This window comes from Falco peregrinus, chromosome 3 (genome assembly GCF_023634155.1).
Source record: "Falco peregrinus isolate bFalPer1 chromosome 3, bFalPer1.pri, whole genome shotgun sequence".
Taxonomy (NCBI): domain Eukaryota; kingdom Metazoa; phylum Chordata; class Aves; order Falconiformes; family Falconidae; genus Falco; species Falco peregrinus.
This window is the reverse complement of record NC_073723.1, coordinates 6,610,358-6,627,025: the sequence shown is the minus strand read 5'-3', so window position 1 is coordinate 6,627,025 and position 16,668 is coordinate 6,610,358.

Below are 16,668 nucleotides of genomic sequence, written 5' to 3'. Positions count from 1 at the left end.
GTTCCCTTCATTTCTAGTTATGAGACTGCATACTGTACCTTTGGTTGCAGATTGAATGCTCATTTCTCAAGAACCTCAAAGTGATGAAATGCTCACAGCATCTGTTTATCTCTGAGTCTTAATAGTCCTGTTTTCCAAGTTACCTTCTTGAATACCCTCCTGGATCATGTGAGCTGTTCTGGAAAAGTGAGCTAGTTTAAACTTTCCTGGAAAATAGTTTGACCACATTATTTGGTCTTCCTTGAAATAATCTTGAAGAACTTTAACTGCCTGTTTAGAACTTTGCTTGTACATTTGTCCGGATGGAGTAACAGCAGACTCAAGTACAGACTGGGAGAAGAGTGGCTGGAGAACCACCCTGCAGAAAGGGATCGGGGGGTGCTCAGTATGAGTCAGCACTGCACCCTGGCAGCCAAGAGGGCAACCCACATCCTGGGGTGCATCAAACACAGTATCACCAGCCAGCCAAAAGAGGTGATTTTTCCCATTGTATTCAGCATTGGTGTGGCCTCACCTTGAATATTTTGTGTAGTTCTGGGCCTAAGAAGGATGTGAAGGTCCTTGAATGCATCCAGAGGACAACAAAGCCGGTGAAAGGACTGGAAAGAATATCCTGTGAGGAGTGGATAAGAAATTTGTGCTTGTCTAGTTTGCAGAACAGGAGGCTGAGGGATGACCACATTGCTCTCTACAGCTTCCTGAGGAGGGGAAGGGGAGAGGGAGGTGGTGATCTCTTCTCCCTGGTATCCAGTGGTAGGATGTGTGGGAATGGCTCAAAGGTGTGCCAGGGGAGGTTCAGACTGGACATTAGGAAGCATTTCTATATTGAGAGGGTGGTCAAAGGCTCGAACAGGCTTCCTAGAGAGGTGGTGGATCTCCCAAGCCTGTCATTGTTTAACAGCCACTTGGACAATGCCCTTGACAATATGCTTTGACTTTTGCACTTTGACTTTTGCTAAGTCTTGAATTGGTCAGGCAGTTGGACTAGATGATGGTTGTCAGCTCCTTCAAACTTCAAACTTCTGTTCTGCTTTGATCTTAGTTGTGTCTTACCCTGTCTTGGTTGGTGGGCAGATAACTACTTATGAACAATTTTCTCCTCCATTCTAGTGTAAGATGGATAGAGCAAAACAGGAAAGTTCAAAGACCCAGATGCTTGTCCCCACCATGGCAGACATCACCAAATGCTGCTTTTTAGCACTGAGTAGCATCATCCCACACATCTGACGCAGGTGCCTGATACCATGGCTGTACTCTGTTGTGTTGGAATGGAGTAGAAGACAAGTTTTCTTACAGTTAGCTGTCCATGAAAACCTAAGACATGAGAGTTACCATATGAAAGAGAGAGAGAGAACAGCATTGGGTTATGATAGCCTGTTTGTCTCTATTACTGGTTAAAACACAAAATAAACAAGTAGTTGTTTTACCAAAAGTTGACAAGATGGGTAAAAAGGGCTCATATATTGAAGTATACAGCTGAAAGGCCACTGAAGAAAATCAGTGTTGCTACTTTTTTGCTATATTAATGATTTGTACCTCAGTTTCAATACCTAGCTGTGAGGTTTAGCAAGTGCTGATCTATCAGGTGTGAAAACTTGTCTGATGGGTTAATAGATATGTCATCATTAATCCCAAATTTTAAACTTACTTTTATAACTTCACAGGCGTAAGGTCTGTAAATTAGGGGCTGGCCATTTTTTCATTTACTATAGGCTACCTTTTGTGCATGTACAGAAAACGGGGGAAGGAGAATTCAAATACTGTTTTAATTGTCTGTTAGGTAACTTTTTGGTATGCTGGTGGAAATCTATTTCTTGTAATTGTCTGTTGTACTTGAAATTTCAGTCTTCAGCCTTATATCAAGAAATACATATTTGTATTTTACTTGCATAATGCCTCTTGAAGAATTTGGCAGGGAAACTTAATGCCTTTCTGTCATTATTTCATACCAACTATCTCTCAGTATTGATTTATGCATCCATTAGTAATTAAAAAAAGGTTTTGGATGGAAAAAGAGCCATTTGTAGGTTAATCTTTGCATTGCTAGAAATATTTTTTCCAGTTTGCAGATTGTATCCAAAATAATAAATAATTCCTTCACAATGCAATTAAAAGAATGATTTCTCAGTGGAAGCAACCCAGTACAAAATAACAACAAAAATGTCATGCAACATTAGGGGAAAGAGGGAGTTTGAAACTTTTTGACAATTTTTTCCCCCAGTTCTCAATGAGTTATTGCAAAGTAGCTCATCCATTAAAAATAAATAAACAAACCAAACTCCCCACCAAAAGAAAACCAAAACCAACTTAAAAAATTACTTGCTGTCATCACCACTTCATTTTCCACATATTATTAAAATAAATTGCATTGTATACATGGAAAAGAAAGATGTGACTGCAATTCAAAGACATAATTCTATGTCAAAGCTCCAAAGTTCTATTAAGAAACTATTCTGTCTTCCCTGTCCTCTTTACTTGTCTATCAGAGCACTTCCATTGAAATGGGTCTTACTGTCTTGCTATATACTGTTCAGTGTATTTTGCAGAACATTCTACTGTATTTATTACTGCACACAAAATAATGGGAAAAGACATGTTGTCTTGCTTCTTTTCAGCATGACTGTCCATGTAAATATTGCATAGTATGCAATGGACTTTAAGTAATGCAGGTGACTTAACTGATTGAACTTGATTCTAAAGGCAGCAAAGTTCAGCTGCTTATCACAGCTTTGTTCCGCTCCCCGCCCCTCCCCCCCCCACCCCCGCCCCCTTCCTATCAGTACAAAGTGGCCCTAAAATAGCAGAATACTGAACTTGACAGGATTATTTGAGATAGTGCTGTGGTTATTCTTACATCACTCAGCTTGTCAGCAGCCAGCATCAGAGCTGTGACCAGAAGGATGGAGATCAAGAAAAGAGAGCAGGAAATGAACCCTCCTGTGCCATGGTGGAAGTTGGCTTCTGTAATGCTCCCCTGAGGTGTTCAACACGTGGAACAGCTGGAATTACTCTCAGTCTACTGTAAATTACACCAGGTGGTTAAAACAGCATGTGTCCCATATATAATTATCTAGGGAATGGGGGTTAAAGCTCTCTGTGTTTTCTCTCCTTTTTAAGCCTGCATTATTGCTGTTGGAATTAATATGCATATGCACATCTGAACAAAAAATAGAAATCATCTAGAAGGAGAAAATGTTTTATGTTTTAATTTGAAATAGGAAAATATATATTTAAAAAAAATGAAGCAAAAAGTACAGGAAACAATTTCAAAACACAAAAATCTGTATGTTGCATCAGATTGGGACCAAACTGCATCCATGTTGCAGTAGCATGTTTGAAATAACTCTGTACCAAATTTCTTTTCTAGAATGAAGTCAAAGTCTTTTAATATAGACACGTTATAGAAAAATGTCAGCCATTTAGTTATATCAAAATAGTGATCAGACTGCCATTGCAATGCAGCACCAGTCATGCTGTTGCACAGTAACACTGGACAGGAGAAGACGATTGAGAGCTGGTGATATATGTGAACCATTGCAATATCGGTTGCCAAAAGATGGCTATACAACATTTCAGTGAAGGAAATAGTAGGTAAGTTACAGTTATACCCCATTAAGCAGCCTATGAAATAACTTAAACACAGAAGCTTTATCAGTGTCTCCATCAGGAAAAGTAAAAGTATTAAAGCATTTCAGTACAAATTTTTTTTTATAGTATATGCTAAGCTATTAAAGGACAGGAAGACTGTAGTCAATACAATATATGTATTTTTAGAAGAAAAAGCTGGAGGGGGATTTAAAAAAAAAAAGGAAATAAGAAATCTGGGACTGTGCTGCAGAATTTCTTCTCCTCTATTGGGCTGACCTGATAACAAGCTAATGCTAAACAGAGCCAAGATTTTCTACAGCAGACCTCTGTTAACCTTTACTGGAACCATGAAAACATGAGTGCCCTTAAGAAAACTATTAAGCTAAACATGTGAGGGAAGTTAAAGCTGGTTTATATGGCTAGCCAATTATGCTTTCACAGCCATCATTTTTTGGCCATATATTAGAACTTGGTGAACTCCTTGAAATAGCTCATGCATTATGTTGTAGCAGGAAGCTGTCTTCCATCCAAAAATAATTATTTGACAGAAAAAGACTCAAAAGGCAGATGCAAGCCCTTTAGTGTTGCAAAACTAGGAAGCAGCCACAGGTATATTATTAAGCTGCCGAGAAAGACTGAGTTGATACTGACAAAAATGAAAAAGACCACAGCTTTCCCTAGCACATCTTGAATACTCAAGAACAGGGGGCAAACACCGATACTAGCTGAGAGGGTCAGTGCAAGATACATACTTATATCCTGTAGGATTGTCTCCAATACCTCACAGAATCCTAGCCCCAGAAAAAAAACTCGCAATAGACCTTGTTCACTTTTCATTATAGAAACTGTGGAGAACTAATGTAACTGTCAGAAGGAAAAACATCAATAGACCTGATGAAACCTTCAAGGTTCCCTGACAGAGCTGCAGGAGGGGAAGGCTCAAAACAGGGACTAGGAAAAAGAAGGCAGGTAGAGGATTCCAGATAATCTTTGCAGTGAAATAAATCCCCACTCTCTGAGGATGTTTGAGCCAGGTGTTAATCTTTTCTCCAAATGCAGAGTAACGTGTGTGAAGAGAAGCACGTGTTGCTGATACAGGTCTTCCCAGGTTTTAATTCAATATTTTTAGAGGAAAAATATTTCATAACAAATGCATGGAAGGTCTTAATTATCTTCCATATCTGGAGGAACTATTACATCCAGACCTCAATTTACTTCTTGCAAATAGGTTAGTCTTTGACAAATCGAAGAAAATGTGCTGATCCAAACTTCAGTGGTGCTGCCAGAGACAATTCCATTTCCTTACCTAATGTATTTTTTGGCATGGAAATGATCTTCTTTCCTTGTTAAACTACTAGGAAAAAAAAAAAAAAAAAAGAGAGGTCGTGTTTCTGTTCACAGGCTGGGTATGTTTCCCGATTAGCTGAAGCTAATCCTTAACTTTGAAACAGAACATTTTTTTAAAAAAAAAATGAAAATTTGAGAAAGTCAAATAGACAATAAAGGCTATTTTTAATTTTATATTAACTTTATTAATAAAGTCTTTTGAAGTGCTATTTGTAAATAGTCACCCTATAAAATGCTATTAATTTTGGAACCACCTATATAGCCCTTACATGTTTTTGACAACACTTTTCATTACCATTTTTTCTCATAAAAAGGACAGTTTTAAACTACTACAAAATGTGGAATATGTGCCCGATTTCCACAGGTAGGCAGCTATAAGGGTAACCATGATTTCCGTGGAGGGTTGACCTTGGCTAGCTGCCAGATGCCCACCCAGCTGGTCTCTCACTCGACCCTCTCACCTGGACAGGGGAGAAAACAAGGTAAAAAAGATCCTGGGTCAATATAAAACCAGGCAAACCTCTTAACAGCTACTGACATAGGCAAATCAGATTTGGCTTGGTGAAAACCCATTTACTGACAATTAAAAGAGAGTTACATGGTGAGAAAGGCAAATATGAAAACACCTCACGCCCCTCCCCCCCCCTTTTCCCAGGTTCAACTTCACTCTTTCATTCCTAACTCCTCTACCTTCTCCTACCCAGAGCAGTGCAAGGGATGGGGCGTGGGGAGGAGGGATAATACCTCCTCTCTGCTGCTCTTTCTCCTCACACTTCTCCCCAGCTCCGGCTGGGCCCTTCCCAGGGGCCGCAGGGAACCACCCGCCCGCCGGGGGCTGCCCCGGGCCCGCGGGGGCGTCTGTGCGGGGGCGCCCGGAGCCCCCTGCCCCCTCCCGCTCCCCCCTCGGGGCTGGCCGGGCTGTTTCTCACCCCGTTGCCCTCAGCCCTGGCTGCCGGGCACCGTTTTGCCCTTTCTCAGCCCGGCTTTCCCCGAGGCGCCCGCCCGCCCCTGGCTGCGGGGCTCAGCTGTGCCCTGCGCTGGGGCCGGTGGAGCCGCCTGGAACCGGCTGGGACCGGCTGTGCCCGGCACGGGGCAGCCCCGGCGCTGCCTCACAGGGGGCAGAGCCGCAGAACCCCAATGCCAAGACCTGGGCACCAGCACCTGGTACTGTTTCTTCGATGGGATTTTTAAGGACATATGTATTCACATTGCCCTCCTCATCTTTCCTTTTTCTTTGTAATTTTCATGCTTATGAGATTTACATCAGAGCGGTAAAAAAGAGTAAAGGCAGACTCTGAGCCTTCTAATTTCTGCCCTTTCTGAACTGCGGCATTCAAAAAAATTGTTGTAGTTCTTATAAAGTTCACAAAACTCGAAACTGGCTGGAGCTATTTGCCAGTGTTGAGGTTTCAGAGGCAGTTCCCTAAACCGAATGAGTTACCTGGCTCTATTTATTACATATACACCTTCCTATAAAAAAAAAGATTAATGTATTTTCCTATGAGGCTTCTGATAAATCCTGGTTTCTGTATTTCCCAAGAGGGAAAAAAAAAAATTATCTGAATAATGGGGCTTTTCTTTTTCAGTGTATTTTTTTATATATATTAAAAGTGCTGTACTTTGGCATCTCAGACATTTTTGCAAGAAGCAAGAATGTTGTAATGAAGTTGCAGAATTTAATTGCTGTTGAAAAGGAAAACTGCCTTAAAGCTAGCAATTTGCAAAGCCATAGAAATTCCCACTTCACACGCTGTGCAACTCTTATAAGGAGAATGCTGATTTTGAAGCAAAAGTGAAGAATATAGTGCCTGTAATGTGCTTGAACAGGAATATTGTCACATGTCACCTCTACAACGGTGTTGCAAACATTGTTAGATTGCACTGTTCAGAATAGTAAAACAGATTGATGCAGCTTCCTTGCAAATGGAGTTGAAGGTTGTGATGTCAGTTATCTGAATGCTAATAGCTCATTGATTTATTTTATTTTTATAGTAAACTTGGATTTAATGTATGACTTGTATCATGACAATAGAAGTATTCTCAGCATACCCATTCCTCTTACAGGTGTTTGTGTTAATAATTTAGGATCTAAGGCTGCATCACCTTTTCAGTCAGATAATCCATATTCACTTCACCAGCTCCATTGCAATCATTTGTTACTGACCTTTTTCTGCCACCATCTGGCTTACATGACAGCAATTCAAATGTTTTGGGTGTGCTTCTCTAGATTAATTTCCATTTTGGACCCTGAAACTGAGTACTGTTTTCATGGCTTGATGTTTTTCATTTGGAAGTACTGCACAGGATTAGTGCTCAGGTCTTCTAGGCCTCACTGGAATTATGCTGATTTTTGGTGAAGAAACTGTTATTTTTATCTTTCTTATTAACATCCTTTGAAACAAAAGTGAGTCAGGAGGCTTAATGAAGGGAAAAGAAACTTTGATTAAATATATTTTTTTATGGCAAATATATTAATACATTTTGATGATCAACATATTACTAATACACCAAGAGAATGTTAATGTCATAATTTCTTAACATAATTATGATTAACAAAAACAGGATAAAACAAAATATGTTACTGCAAACCAATTAGGCAGAAATTGAATCTGGGAATTCAGATGTAAGAATTAGCACAAGAACACAGAAATCACCTTGTTGGAAAAGAGCACTGTGACCCCTCTGACATCTTTGTCCTCTTCCCACGCTCCCTCTCTGCTTTACAAAGACTATACAATGGAAAAACCATTGCCAGGGAGTTGGCTTTTTGTACCAACATGACTGACCAAACTTTATTTACTATCCATGTGGATCAGAACAGAAGTCAGCATTCATCATCACCCTGGGTCTTCTTAGAAAAGATAAATTTATGGCAAGCTTCAAACTGATAGTTTCTCAGGTACCTATCAGGTTCCAGCATTCATCCGTTTACACAATTTCTAAGCTGTAGGTTGCCTCAGAAGTGAAGATCCTATCCTTGAAAAATTGTCTTGATACCTTTTTAAAACACATTTCTATCATCTGGTCCCACCATATCCTTTGGCAATTAGTTCCACAAATCCTGTGCATATGAAAAGAAAAAAAAAACAAACTAAACAAAACCAAATAGTTTTACCTTGTTTCAGATGTTTTAACTTTTTACTTTTGTTGTTGTGGGGTTAGTTTTCATTTTTTGTTTTTAACAGTGCATGATTTAAATTTCTGTTATTATATTTATATTTCTGTTCTCTGTGCCATCCCTGATTTCATGGATATTTATGAAATCTTTAGTAATCTCTACTTCTGCCCTTATTGATCTTGATCTCTTTTTCTCCAAAGCTACATGGAGTAGGACCTTCAGTGAGTCCCATATAGAAGCTATTCCTGATATTCAAATACATAGGTTGGTGTTTCTTCTATGCTTTTCTCTTTCCCCCCATAGTTTCTTTATGTCTACCATAACTATTGGGTAAATTTTAATAAAATTGTACAATGGTTATAGTACTAATGCAGGACATGGACTAACTAAAATAATGTCCTTGCTCTTCCCAATGGTTCCTACATTGTGACCTGTTTGAAAGTGTTTTCTCCATGGTAGAGCCACTGTTAGTGAAACTTAATTTTCTGTATTAAATAGCTGTGAATTTCACATGTGCTTATAGCTAGCTTATTTCCTTTGTATCAACAAACATGAAGGGATCAGTTGCTGTTTGGAATATACATTTCTAAGCATGTGTACTGGTTTAACCCCAGCCAACAACTAAGCACCACACAGATGCTTGCTTACTACACACACACACACACATACCCACACATACCCCAAGTGTGCTGGGGGAGACAATTGGAAGGGTAAAAGTGAGAAAACTCATGGGCTGACATAAAGATAGTTGAATAAATAAAGCAAAAGCCACACACACAGGCAAACCAAACCAAGGCATTCATTCACTACTTCCCATTGGCAGGCAAGTGTTTAGGCATCCCCAGGAAAGCAGGGCTCCATCATGTGTAATGGCTACTTGCGAAGACAAACACCATCACTCTGAACATCTCCAATTCCTTCTTCTTCCCCCAGCTTTATTGGCTGAGCATGACATCATATGATATGGAATATCCCTCCAGTCAGCTGGGGTCCACTGTCCCAGCTCTGTCCCCTCCCAACTTCTTGTGGACTCCCAGCCTACTCGCTGGTGGGGTGGAGTGAGAAGCAGAAAAGGCTCTGTGTAAGCACTGCTTAGCAGTAGCTAAAACATCCCTATACTATCAACACTGTTTCCAGCACAAATCCAAAACATAACCCCATACTAGCTACTGTGAAGAAAATTAACTCTACCCCAGCCAAAACCAGCACAGCATAGCTTGCATACCACTATTTCTTTAAAATATCTGTGCGGCTCCAAGAGAATAAAGTAACCACTGTTTTGAACCATAGTTCAGAAGAGCAATATTGTCAGGTCTTTCGTTGCTAACAAATATGGTGGTAACTATCTATTGTACATAGGGTGGACACCTAGATGGAGGATTAGGCCTGCATGCTGAAATAGAAGTTTGTATCCCCACAATGCTCAAACAGTGTTGTGAATGACAGTATCAGGAGAGAATATGTCCCTGGAGGGAATCAGATGGCTCTTGGGGAATTAGCTTTCACTGGAAAGGCAGACTTGACAGCTATAAGCAAAGAAACTTGTTTTCATGTATGTTGCCTTCCTAAAACTGTAATTCTCAAGTAGCATGAAGATAGAACTGATTGTGTTAACAACATGAAGGTATTGAATAGGACCTGGATTAAAAGCCTCCAACTGTGTTTTTTAATGGAAAAAGATAAAACTAGATGAGAAGCTTTGGATCTGTTCTTGTTTTTGCAGTCAAACCTGTGTTCTTTTGTTTTTCTTTTGTTCTTTTTTTCTTTTTTTCTTTTTTTCTTTTCTTTTTTTTTAACACTTACTAGTCATACAGGAGAGAGAAGAGCAAAGATTCAGAATGTTGTTTTTCCCTCAGATTTTTCGTAGCCTAACTTGTCAGGCAGTCATTATGGCACACAACAAACTTGTCCCAATGTCTGTCTGTTTAAAATTTGTTTCTTACTGTAGCAAGGCAAAAAGGAAAAAAGGCATGGTTTGTCTAACTTCATCCTCCCTCACTGAAAAATTAGTCTTTTTGTGCACTGTAAGGTAGAATTCACTCAAGTATTTAATGATTTGTTTAAGTTTCTCAGGACTTACCTGAATCCAGATGCCAGTCTGATTTTAACTCCCTGCTCCAATCTATATACACCATGTCTTTCCAGCTAATCTATAGGATTAAAAAGTAATATATAGGAATAAAAAGTAGGAATATAAAGGACAGATAACGACAGCCCCCACCAGAAAATGTACTCCTTCCAGTCCTTCAGTGCTTTGTTCTTATGTCTCAGAAGTCCAATATGCACACAAGAAGGTAGCAATAAGGAAGTATAGACTTTGGTAGAACTGAGCCCTAAATAAACACTAAGTAACAGCACTCAACACACCAGTCCCGTAAGTCCTGTTGTTTCTGATCTATGAACATTTACAAAAAATAAACCCCTATAAAGTTATCAATACTAAAAACCCTAAAATTAATCTTTAAAAAAATCTATTAGGACTTCCTAAATGCAGTATAGTGTCAATAGTTTACAGATTTATAGCAAGTGCCTGATTAATCTTGGTAGAAGATAAGAATCCTCAATCCAGAACTCTTTCATTTGAGGTACTGCTTATTATCCCGTTTAATTCTATAATAACAATCAGACTTAGTTATCTTTGCAGATAATGCACAACTATCAGAATCTGATAAACATTCATGAACAAACTATATAGATAAAAGTTCGGGGGGGTCCACCCCACATACTTAGCTGCCTAGCACTTTGGCAGTTTTATTGTTTGTACAATAATATTTTTGCAAAACAAATTTTAAAAGTATGACTGTTCCAAAAAAATATAAAATATTTAAGAGATCAGTATTTATGCAGCAGTAAAATCTTAAACATCTTCCATAATTTCAGATTTTAAAAGCTAGTATAAAATTAGCTGTTTTAAATTGCATGCTATGCTTTTGGTAACGTTCCTAGGACTGGTGAGCTACATTCATAAAGCAAGAAACTCCTCTAAAATCAAGAAACATTGCTTGGTTCAGTCCATGCCCAAATTTTGTGTTTGGATGTGTTTTTTCCCTGATCACATTGCAGTACCTCGGAGCAACTATGTATATACAAGGAGAATTGTCAAACCTGACTTGATAGTCATTCTTTTAAAAATGTAGAATAGTCAGGTTGTAGTAAGAGGATTGTTTCACGAATGTTATACTAATAAAAAAACCCTCTCTCACTTCTAGAAATCATATAGAAATTAATAGTAGGAAAGCAGTTTACTTCATACCATTCTGTGATTATGAAAAATAATTTAAACTTATTTTTATTTCTTACAGTTGAAACTTAGGAAGCTGAAACTTAGGTGCTAAGTTTTGAGGGTAGTACTTCAAAAAGCTTAGACATAGGCACAGGCAATGCTCTTCTGAATCAAACTGATTTGTGCTAGCTGCTGCTTCATAGTAAAGCTCGAGAAACCCTGCAAGATACAATTGAGACATAACATTTCCAGACAAAATTTCCTCCCAACTCTTGACAATTAGAGGTCAATCTGGCCTGAAATAGGGATTTATATCTTTCCCTTGGGTCCATTACTTTGTACATGGTTAGAGAGCTGAAACTGAAATTTAAAATTCATTGGAGCCGCTGTGTGGGATCAGTTAGAATTCTTAATTATGTTGGCCAAGATCCACAAAAAGATCCACAGAATATAGGTGTTTAAGGCTAAGTCTCATCGTCTGTTTGACATTTAGGTGCCTTAAGATCACAGTTGCTGCAATTCAAGCCAGTGAAGTTCCGTCAGGAATATTTCTTCTGCCCTGACCTTTGGTGGTTTTCATTACTGGGGTGACCATCATGTCATCCTGTGTCTCAGACAAAACTTAAAGAGGTTGGTTCTAAAACTCTGGAAAGAATTCATATGGCTCAACCTACATAAAAGGACAGATTATCATAAAATTTTTAGAAACAATAATCTTTTCTGTACCTAGTCCTGCCACTGAAAGCAATGATATGTCTGCAGGTATTGTAAGTGTGTGATTAGTTCAATAAGAGGTCTATTTGAAATGACCATAAAGATATAAGAAAAAAATTACTGTTCAGCAAATTGTTCCCTATGGAAAAGATACATGTTGTGTTTGGGTAAGAAAGGGTTTGAAATCAGGTCCTCCACTTGCTTGGATGGCAGTGTTCCATTTCACTTCAGGACAGCACTGCAGTTCTGGCTTAGATTAGGCAAAATTCAGGGTTTCACAGATGTTTAAAAGTACATTTCTTACAAAAGGCATTTACTCTCTCATTATGCCCTTTAGTAGCTTAGTTGATAAGAAATTGGAACACAGTTTAGAGAAAGAGATTGTAACAGGTTGAAATAGTACTACCCTGGTAAGTATTACCATGCTTGAACATTGCAAATTCTTGCAGTAATAAAATAATCATAGAAGACAACTTTTTTTTTTTTTCTTCCATTTTTCTTTTTATTACAAGAAAAGTTCTATAGAAGTCCAGTAGGTCTTTGACCTTTGGCTGAATAGCAGAGAGTGGGACCTGCTGGAAAGATTAATTGTAGCTTTTAATATAGCCTTATCCTAAGAGGTTCTTTTTCTTAACCAATACATTACTTGCAGACCTAGACATAAGCACAACATTTATCTCCTGCTCTGTGGGGGAGCAGGATGGATTGCTTCTGCATTATTTTTATCATGATGTCATAGTAGGTCTATCTTTAGTAAGATAATTTCAGTTTTCTGGGATTTGGTGGGCTGTAGGCTGTGGGAAGTACTAAAGCATGTATAAAAAGGCATGTGGGGTACTGATGAACTACTGAAGGGGAAGAAGTGTTCAGAAAAACAGTTTCACAAGTGGTATAATTTTGGACATCTCTGTGGATATGTATTATCTGATGCCTAGTATGAAAATTAAGGTCAATCTCCGCTCCTAACCCAAGTTCTCTCTCCTTCATCTGGCTGCATGTTTTTACAGACCTCATAGGAAATATATAACTTTGAGATACTTTCTCCATTGCAAAATTTCATTAAATTTAGGAAACAGTCTCAAAAGTTGGAAGGAAACATTCAAATAAGAGTTTTGGTGTTTGGGGTAGAAGTGTGTGAATAAATTTAATAGTGTAAAGTTTTACTTGCTTTAAGTAGTCCTGTATTTCTTACAACAGAAAAGACAAAGGGCATTAAGACATTCTCATTGCAGTCATGAAGGAAAAGGATTGGATTTAAAGAGCAGCAGTTACTGAGCTGTATGTAGTTTTGAAGCATATGATAAGTATGTATTTTAAAGTATTACATTAAATCATACAGGACTTCCCATGTTCTGTATGTTACAGCATTGTGTGGATTTTGTTGTTTTGGGTTGGGTTTGTTGTTTTCTTTTGTTTGTTTTTTTTTTAATTAAAACACACTTTATGAAACCCAGATGGTTTTGCATAAAAGTCTAAGTATAATCCTGACAGTAATTATCCACAAGTATTTGCATCCTTTGTCAACCTGTTGCTTAGTCTTTCAACGGATGTTGTTTCTGTGTCTTTAAAATGTTTCAGCTCCAGGATAACATAACAACAAAAACGAAAGCAGATAGCAGTCTTGAGTGGGTAGATTAGAGCAAATGCCTGTAGTGTTGTATGTTGCAGCATAACCTTCCCCATCCCTGAGATTATGCTCCCTGTGATCCCAGGCCATGCTCTCATGATGCAGCTACATAACCTTGGCTCAGACCAAGGATAATCTGTAGAGATGAACCACGCAAGAAAAAAACAGTAGAACTGTGGACTGAGGTTAGTTTGTTGAGCGGGGCATACATAGCAGGTCAAGGATTGAAGATGGGAAACCATCACTGACATAGAAACATATAAACATATAAAATTAAAAGGCAAAAAAAGGCGTTGGAAGGTGATGATTAAGCAATGTCAAGGAGCTGTTGCAGGGGGTGGGGCAAATTGCCTCTTTCTCACCTCCTTGAGGATTGCTTGCATGTCTCACAAGGGTGATACTTACAAGGGTGTACTCAAGCTTGGTCTAGTACATTGGTGCTCCTTGCTGTCTTTTTGGTGTGTGTTAGCCACTATTCAGTGTCTTTATAACTGCTTTATATTCCTGTGCTATGAATATTTAGTGGTAATCTTGTGCATATCAAAAGGTACCCAGACAAAGTCAATGACGCAGCAAGTAAGTGGATTTTATGTCAAAATTTACAATTGCCTTGTCAAGCACTAGAATGACAAGATTTTGCAATTAGAAATGCTCATTTCCTCTTCTGCTTTTTATTTAAATCATCCTTGATAATGTCTGGTATGAACATTTTCCCAAACAAATTTGCAGTTTATAATATGTAAAACCAAATAGTACTTGGTTTTGCTCCTTTATTAAGGTAGTTAAAGACAACTTCTCAAATTTTCATTTATAACTTATTTTGGTTTTATTAAGATTTATTTTGTATCTGAAATCTTAGCTGGCATTTTATTTGAGGAAGCAAGAATGCAAACATGCAAATTGTTTTTTGTAAAAAGTCTGTTTCTTTATAGCTGTAATACCAAAATAAGCATCAATTTACACCTCTGTTTTGTGTATTTTAAATCTTGAAAAAGTAAGAATTGGTCATATAGAATCAAGCTATGTGCACCAGACTGCTTCATGAAGATTCCAGCTCAAGACTCACATCTGTCAGTGTCTTGGGAATAAAACCACCTGGATATTGTAAATTTAAGAGCTTTGGAAGCTTCAGATACTGACCAGATAAAGTATCATAGTTTTTAGATACTTATCATGATTAAATTACTTTTGAGGTCCTTCCCCTCATTACTCATCCTATCTATTTGCTTTAAGGAGATCTACCACAAATCAGAATAATTTATTTATTTAATATTTATTAGATTGTGCTTTTGCTGAATGTTGTATTAAAAGCACTAGCATGAATCTGAATAGCAAATCAGTACCCTTTCAGATCTGGCATGTGTAGGATGCTGACAATTTTCTTCAATAAATAATGAATTTTAAAACAAAACTCAAGATGGTTAATGGAAAAGGATTGCTAACTTAATATTTTGATCATCTGAATAGCATATGTTTCAGATAGTTCACTTTCTTTGCATGTACAGCATTGACAATAAGAAAAGAGAAAGAGGCTTTCTACATCAAAGCATTTTGGAAAAACTAGGAAATACCATGTTTAAATAAGATGGTAGTGTTACTGAATCCCAGAATAAATTTGTCACTACACTAATTCATTTGCTTTATTATTGTTACATGTTTCAGATCCGCATTATCTAAAACTTCCTGTCAATTGCACAGAATACATGATTTCAAAGAATGCCTTGATCTTGATGTGCAAGAAAATTACGTGTTACAGTTCCCTTGAATTTTAAAAAGTGATCTTTCTCTGAAATTTCTGCAAGAAATAAAGTATATGCAATGTTAATTGTTTAAAAAAGAATACTGGTCATAAAAAAAAAAAAAAAAAATAAAAAAAAATTGAAGAGAGGTTCCAGAGGAATAAATCTGGAACGACTGAATAGACATTCAAGTTTGAAGGTTTCATGAATGTTGTTTTAATGAGGATTTCAAAAAAGAAAAATAAAGCTCCATCTACTGCACCATCTATCTAATAGAGAAGATAAATATTACACATTGTTTGTAAATAACTCAGCAGTCACTTGCAGACAGATGTTTCAGACAGTATAGGATTCCATGAGCAATTTTGTTTATTATCCATCCTTTTTTTCTTATGAAATGAAGCATTTATGAAATTAATCTCTTTTTTATGCTAAGATCATATGGAATCCTAACATACTTGTTAATTAAAATTATCTGTATGATAAATAGTTATCAGTGGCCATATTTATTTAAAAAAATAGGGATTTTGGAGGATTTACAGAAGTTTTGGAATGCTCTCAAAATATATAGGCAACATACGTATCAGCCTGTATAATATAGGCATCTTAGAGTCAGGAGCCAGGTTTCACCATAGCTTGATAAACTAGCACAGTTAACTTCTAAAAAAAAGAAGACTCAAAATAAGTAGGTCAGACCAGATACTACAAAGAGTTTATTCATGTCTCTCCAGGTTGTTAGGAGTAAAAAAGGTCTTTCTAGTGGGAAGTGGAATGGAGGACTTGCAAAAGACAAATGAATTCATTTGAAAGTGAAGCAGTATTATTTTGCTGCTCTTGTTATTTATTCATGGTAGCTAAATACTCTGAATGCCTAGAAGCAAACGAATTGTAAATAAAATGATAATACTCAACCCTGTGCTATTTTAAATTCAACAACCATTTAATTGACGGTACACAATGGAACAAAGGAAAATCTCTTCCTTTTGGGCCACAGTTCAATCTTGCACTGGTTGTTGGTTATGAGTTAGAAATGGCCACTCTAAACAAGGTTATCAGGCAACTAACAGGAGATTTCTTATGCTGCCCCAAACTATCTGTTTTCTTTTTTAGTATGCAGGGCCTTTCCTTATCAAAAGTATCTTCCTTGTGTACTCATATAGTTTTGAAATTAATTGCTTCATAGAGCTGCTAGAATAACGCAGTGACTAATTCAGTGCCTGTCAGATGTTTGGGGCATACATTTTTCAGGTTGTATTTTCTTACCAAGTTCATGAAGTTTATGTGTGCTATCAAAAAAGCCGTACCATAGTTA